Here is a 6,549-nt window from a genome sequence, read left to right on the forward strand (position 1 = left end):
ATGCTCGAGGGTGGCTGGTGAGCAAACGAAGACGGCGAGGTGCGGGCCGCCGCGTGTTGGGAACGACAGTGGAAGTAGGCTTGACGCCGAAGAGCGGGCACACGGGCGGGGTGAGCATGGCGGCGCCGGAGAGGGTTCTGCTGTCGATCTGGGGAAGGGGGAGCTGGCGAAGGAGATTGGGTGGACTAGTTGAGTGAAACGCAGGGCGGATGGTGGGGGGTGTTGGGGACTCCGGGTGTTGGCGGCCTAGGTGAAAAGGGTGAAAAATATCCCCGGTAGCCGCGCGCGCGGAAAGGCCTATGGAAATGGTTGCCTCCAAGCGCTCGTGTGCACAAACAGAATAATTTCGTTTGAAATGAAGACGTACTAATTTTAAAATGAAGACGTGAGTTCATTGTTTCGCCTCTAAATTTTTCCCACGTAAACCAATCATAATTTTACTACGGGTTTGATTTCCTGGCGCATTTCAGGTCTCGTGTGCTATATGTAAGACATTTTTTGGCATTTACCATGCATGTTGGCATATAAATCAATTCCTAGCCGGACTGCATTTTCTGTCGAAAGGGATGAGAATTGCCATTCAATCTGGGAGCATCCAACGGTGCAGACGTACGATCCGTGGGGTTTGGGTTCTGGCCAATCAGAACGCACGACTCAGATCACGCGCGCAGCAAGGGGGGCATCGGCCACGGTTTGGTAGGCACACGACTTTCGTGTGTGAACCATGTGCTATTTGAAAACCTTTTTTTGGGAGGGGCTATTTGCAAACATGTACATGTGTTGTCGAAAGGGATGAGGATCGTGGTTCGATCAAGGAGAATCCAACGGTGCAGACGTATGATCCGTGGGGTTTGGGTTCTGGCCAATCAGAACGCACGACTCAGATCGCGCGCCTGGCAGAGGGGTGGGGGGGTGCATCGGCCATGGTTTAGTGGACACACGGCTTTCGTGAGTGAACCATGTGCTCTTTGAAAACATTTACATTACCTAACATCATATTTTTGTTCGAATGAAAACATGAGTTCATCGTTTCGCCTCCAATTTTTTTCCACGGTAAGAAATCACGAGTATAGTGGAGAGTGGCATATACTAGTATCATGAAAAATATACAGTATATATGATACTAGTGTATGATACTACCTTTAATTAATTATAGCGCATAGTATAATACATAGAGTATAGTATCATATATAGATCATATTTATTGCCATGCATGACACAAATTAGCATCGCATTTAACATGATACGGTATCTACCTATATGTTACTCTAACCCTCTTTATATATATATTTAATTCTTTGCCACATCAGCATAATTGCTATTTCCGAGTGCATGACATCGTCGGCTATGATACCACCACTATGGCCAGCCTTATATAGTGGGGAGTATCATATACTATATATATATATATAGTATCATGCATATGATACTAGTGTATGATACTACGTACGTACCTTCATAGTGCATATATAGTATCATAGAGTAGTACTGGCTCCCTCTGTAAACTAATATAAGAGCGTTTAGATTACTAAAATCGTGACCTAAACACTCTTATATTAGTTTACGGAGGGAGTATATATCATAGATGACCGTATTTATGGCCATGCATGACACAAAGTAGTATAGCATTTATTATATATATATATATATATGTTACGGTATCTACCTATGTTACTTCTTCTTGCCACATCATCATATTTTCTATTCCCGAGTGCATGATACCGGCTATGATACTCCCACTATGGCCACCCAAATAAGGTTGGTCGTAATATGAGAGTATCAAGCGGTATGATGCATGCCAACTAGACTTTTTGGATGATGTGGCACACAGTTAAATGATGAAAGAGAGGGTGTGGTATCATATCATGATATTGTATCATATTAAATGTTGTACTACTTTGTGTCATGCATGGCAATTAATAAGGAACCACGCATTACGGAGGTATTGCCGATCATATAATAGTATCATGCATATATACTCCCTCCTTTCCGGTTTATAGGCTTATCTCAAAATTTTAGTTTTTCCATTTTATAAGGCTCAATTTGGTTGTTCCCCATCACATGTCCAGATTCCAAGGTGCATTAAATCATTGCATGCAAGTATTAAGAGAAAGTTAACCAATGCATGTACTTTATATATGCATGCATGTATTGCAATTAATACATTGGAAAACATAATTTTTTGAGGAAAACAAAAGCATTAATTGGGTGTTTTTGCAAACTACAAAAAGTATTCCACCACTCACCATCTACCTTGGTTGGTGAGATTTTTGAATTGAGCCCTATGATACTGTAGGATACTACTTCCGTAATGCATAGTATCATAAGTTAGCATCTTAGGTTGCCTTACTAATTGTCATGCGTCACACAAAGTAGTGGTACAACATTTAATATGACACGATATCATGATATGATACCACATCCTCTCTTTCCTCATTTAATTGTGTGCCACATCATCCAAAAAGTCTAGTTGGCATGCATGATACCGCTTATGATAATACCATTACAACCAGACTAAACCGGAAAGGAGGGAGTATGAGACTAGCCACAATGGAGAGTACACTAGTAACATACACATATCCCTAGACTATATATGTTACTACCTTCATAGTGGGTAGTAACATAAGTGTAGTGTCATGCAAAGCTTCCTTTATTAGGTTATAGACTCATATTGCATTGGGACATGTGATGTTACAGTAACTAGCTAAGTTACTGAAACTATCTCTCTCCTCATTAACTTATTGCCACATAAGCAAGTTTGTGAGTTGGAGTCGATGTTACTGCTGAATTTACTCCCATTGTGGCTAGTCTGACTCTAGCTAGTCATCTATTGTATACTAGCTACCTCACTAAGAGCATGGTTAATAATACAGCCAAGGGTCGGCTTTAAGAAGTTGCCATGTCATATACAGCCAACCTCTTAGCGGGCATGTACAATAATAAGTTTTATATACGTACTAGTTTATCAATAGTTGGCCCACCTTACATCCTCACAAAGTGTCTTGGGTCTCGTGTTGCAGCTGGCTCTACTAACCAAGAGCCCGCTTCTCTTCTCCTTCCTCCAACTAATATGCACATATATATTATTCTATTCCTTATAGCCTGCTTAGACTACCCATAGTGGGAGTAACATAGGTAGTAACATCACACATATCTAGATAAAATAGATGATGTGGTAAGCAATAAATGAAAAAGAGAGGGAAGTCGTAACATAGCTAGTTAGACTGGCCACAATGGGTAGTAACATAGACTAGTAACATGCACATGTTACTAGTCTATGTTACTACCTCTATAGTGGGGAGTAACATATGTGTGGTAACATGCAACACTTCATTTATTAGGCTATAGACTCATTTTGCCTTGATATGTGTGATGTTACTCATACTACTAGTAAGAGCATCTCTAGTGGATGGTGTAAATTTGGACGTGTATATCTCCATATACACGTTCATATACACCTTGCTAAAATATACACCTCTTAGTTTTTCAGTGGAACGTGTAAATTTGGACGTGTATATTCCAACGGCTATATTTTCAAACAGCTATATTTTCAATGGCTATATTTTCAACGGTCGTATTTCTCTATATAAACCACCCCTACCATATTTCTTCTAGCACTTCTATCTGTGACTTCTCTTCTCACCTAGATTTCTCTATCGTCTCTCACGCAACACAATGAACACATCCACTTTGGACATGAGTTCTTCGTCATCTTCATCTGGCGACGATGAACTCATACTTGCAGCATTCGCCGAGCGCGAGGAGGAAGAGAGGATGAACGCTCGACGCCATGGCGGTTCCAAGCATGGACGTCAAACAATCAATCGAGGAAGAGGCCGGATTTGTTCTTCTGTGGGACGACTACTTCAAAGAAGTTCCTCGCTATCCCGAACATTTGTTTCGACGAAGGTTCGTAATTACTACACTTCTCTGCTTTAGCCCTTTTTTCATTTCCCTGTCTCATTTACTTTTTATGCACAGATTTAGGATGTCCCGTAATTTGTTCAAACGCATAGCCGATGGTATACTTGAGCATGATTATGATGGTTATTTTACTCAAAAAATAAGTGCTTCTGGAGCTCTTGGGTTACATCCTCTGCAAAAGATGACCGCGGCAATGCGGATGCTAACATATGGAATAGCAGCTGATGGTGCTGATGAGTACATCCGGTCCGCTGAGGCTACTAATTTAGAGTCTTGCAAGAAATTTGTGATCAAAGTTTGTGAAGTTTTTGGGGAAAGGTACCTGAGATCTCCAAATGAAGAAGACATTGCTAGGTTACTTGCAATAGGGGAGGAAAGAGGATTTCCTGGTATGTTAGGGAGCATAGATTGCATGCACTGGGGTTGGAAAAATTGCCCCAAAAAAACTGCAGTTGCTTCACAAGATCTTTGGATTTGGCATGCTTATTTTGGTTTACCAGGGTCTCTGAATGATATAAATGTTCTTCAACGTTCTCCTGTTTTTACAAAGCTAGCTGAAGGCCAAACTCCTCCAGTGAATTATAGCATCAATGGCCATCAGTACACAATGGGGTATTATCTTGCAGATGGTATCTATCCACGGTGGGCAACATTTGTGAAAAGCATACCAGCTCCAGATACCAGAAAACATAAACCTTTTGCCAAGAGGCAAGAGGGGGCTAGGAAAGATGTGGAACGAGCCTTTGGAGTTCTTCAATCCCGTTTTGCCATTGTTCGTGGACCTGCTAAAGGATGGAAACGTAAAGAAATCGGTGATGTCATGAAAGCTTGTGTCATAATGCACAATATGATAGTTGAAGAGGAGCGACAAACTGGTCGGCAAAGCTGCACTTTTGAGGCAATGGGAGAAAGAGTCACGGTCTCTCGTACTCATGCGGAACAACTGAGCTGTTTTATTCAGATGACTCACCGGATTAGAAATCAAGGTGAACATGATCAGCTTAAACTTGATCTAATTGACCATGTGTGGCAAAAGTTTGGAAACGAGTGATGTCCTAGTTATAAGTCTGTAATCCGTTTCTTTTCATCTAGTTTTAATTTATGCAATGAGTGATGTAATCCATGAATTTATAGCTATCAATAAAATATTTATGCAATGAGTGATGTTATCAAATAGTTCATGCAGCAACTAGCGGAAAGCAGTAAATAGTTCATATAGCTCACATATCAAATAGCTCACATTACTCTAGGCCTCGAGCAAGGATCTCATTCTGCTTAGCTTGGTAGAACTGCTTTTGCACATCAGTCATACCACTAGTGTCGATCAGCATGACCCTCTCATCTAATTCAAAATGTCTCCGTGCATCCTCCCTCTCGTTTCGTGCATCCTCCTTCTTTCTGAGTGCAATCTCCTCTTTTCGCAATTCAAATTGCTGTGCATAGCGAGCATTTCTTGCCGCTTCTTTGATCTCATCCTTCTCTTGCCTTGCTGCCCACACAGTTTCTAATGACAGCTTGCAAGCATTCTCATCAGCTTTACCTCTCTTGTCCTTCTTAACACCATCAGGTCTTTTCTCATGTTCAAGAGCATCAGTGTGTATCGAGGTTGCATTAGTGCGTACCGAGGATGCATCTGACGGATCATTGGTGGCTCTGCCTGGACTTTCATCAATGGTTTTCTTTTGTTTCTTAGGAGAAGTTTCAAGTTCTCTTGTCTGCCACTTTTGATACTTTGCAAACTCTATATAGCAATGCATCAATGTGAAAGGCCGTTTTTTTTAACATCCATTTCCTTGAACAGAATGTGTGCATCGTTTGTCTGCACATATAAATATATTGTTAACAAATGCACAACACATATAGAATATTGCAAATCACATATTGCACAACACATATAGAAGTAGAATATTGCGCATACCTTTTCTGCTATAGTCCTTCCACTTTCTTCCTTATTTAAAATCTGCTGAAGGCAACCACAAAATTTGGAGGTCTCTCTGTTAATCAATGTGTAACGGCAATTGATTGCATTAGGATTACGCTCCGGCCATGACGATTCCTTGTGTGTGTTGTAGTACTCTGAAATTCTAGCCCAATAAGCATCTCGGTTTTGATCAGTCCCAACAATATCCAAACTTGTATTTGCCCATGATGCTATGAGAACCTTGTCCTCATCACTACACCAATTTTTTCCTTTGTTGGATTTTCCTTTCTCTATTATTGCAGAACGTTGCTGCGTTGATGGTGTTGCTTGATGCTGAGTTGATGGAGTTGCCTGCTCTCCAATTGGACTTTCTGGTTGTGTTTGCATGTAACCAAAACCAAGGGTGTCCAAGAAGCTTTGGTCAGCATCCATCTACAAGCAACCAATGCACAGCTATTTTAGACCACAATCTGGCATCAAATTGACAAGCAAAAAATTATTGAACGAGATGCAAAATATTAAGTTGACTGACGGACAGCCAAATCACTCATTCCTGTGAATGGGGACTCTAGCCAAATCACTCATTCCTGCTACTTTACAGTCCTCGCAGGAATCACCCACACATTCGCCGCCAAGATCACACGAGCCGCACCCCCGGCCGCCGCCCCTGCATCTCCCCCCTCCCCCCCACCCGGCCGTCGCCC

At 41.5% G+C, this 6,549-nt stretch overlaps 1 long non-coding RNA gene across 1 annotated transcript; it reads right to left on the minus strand.

Annotated features, from left to right (window-relative positions):
* Positions 1 to 5,705: 5,705 nt before the first annotated feature.
* LOC123099604 (uncharacterized) lies at positions 5,706 to 6,061 on the minus strand. The gene is made up of 2 exons (XR_006448195.1): positions 5,843 to 6,061; positions 5,706 to 5,743 (listed from the first exon to the last, which is right to left on the minus strand). It is a non-coding gene; the product is annotated as an uncharacterized lncRNA (long non-coding RNA).
* Between the last annotated feature and the right edge of the window lie 488 nt (positions 6,062 to 6,549).

This window comes from Triticum aestivum, chromosome 4D (genome assembly GCF_018294505.1).
Source record: "Triticum aestivum cultivar Chinese Spring chromosome 4D, IWGSC CS RefSeq v2.1, whole genome shotgun sequence".
In the NCBI taxonomy this organism is placed as follows: domain Eukaryota; kingdom Viridiplantae; phylum Streptophyta; class Magnoliopsida; order Poales; family Poaceae; genus Triticum; species Triticum aestivum.